Raw genomic sequence first — 511 nt, 5'->3', positions numbered from 1 at the left:
TCTTAAATAAAAAATTAGTATGGGGGAATCTCATTTCCAAGCTTGTCTCTATCGCACGATCTAAGACAAGTTAGGGTCACCGATTCCTAAATGCCTCGGGCCCACCTGCTACCGTTTCGGCGGCCGGGTCAAACACCATAAACAAGACTCGCCACACGGTCCGTAGACACTCCGAGGACGAACCGGCTCGATATCACTTTTGTCATGACCCAACCCCGTAGCCGTGACTAGTGCCCGAGCCGGGGCACTCGTACGCACCGTTAACTACCATCGCACCATAGCCTAGCATAAGAAAGAACTCATACATACGTAAAGGAACGTCGCCCCAAAGCCGTCACACACACACACACACACACACACACACACATATATATATATATATATATATATATATATATATATATATATATATATATATATATATAGGTCGCGCGCAACCTTCAGCGGATGATATCGCACATGTTTACAAGGGCTATCATAATACAGTGGGACGTCCAAATCACAAATCACA

Source organism: Lycium ferocissimum, chromosome 3 (genome assembly GCF_029784015.1).
Source record: "Lycium ferocissimum isolate CSIRO_LF1 chromosome 3, AGI_CSIRO_Lferr_CH_V1, whole genome shotgun sequence".
NCBI lineage: Eukaryota > Viridiplantae > Streptophyta > Magnoliopsida > Solanales > Solanaceae > Lycium > Lycium ferocissimum.
This window is presented reverse-complemented; position numbering follows the sequence as displayed.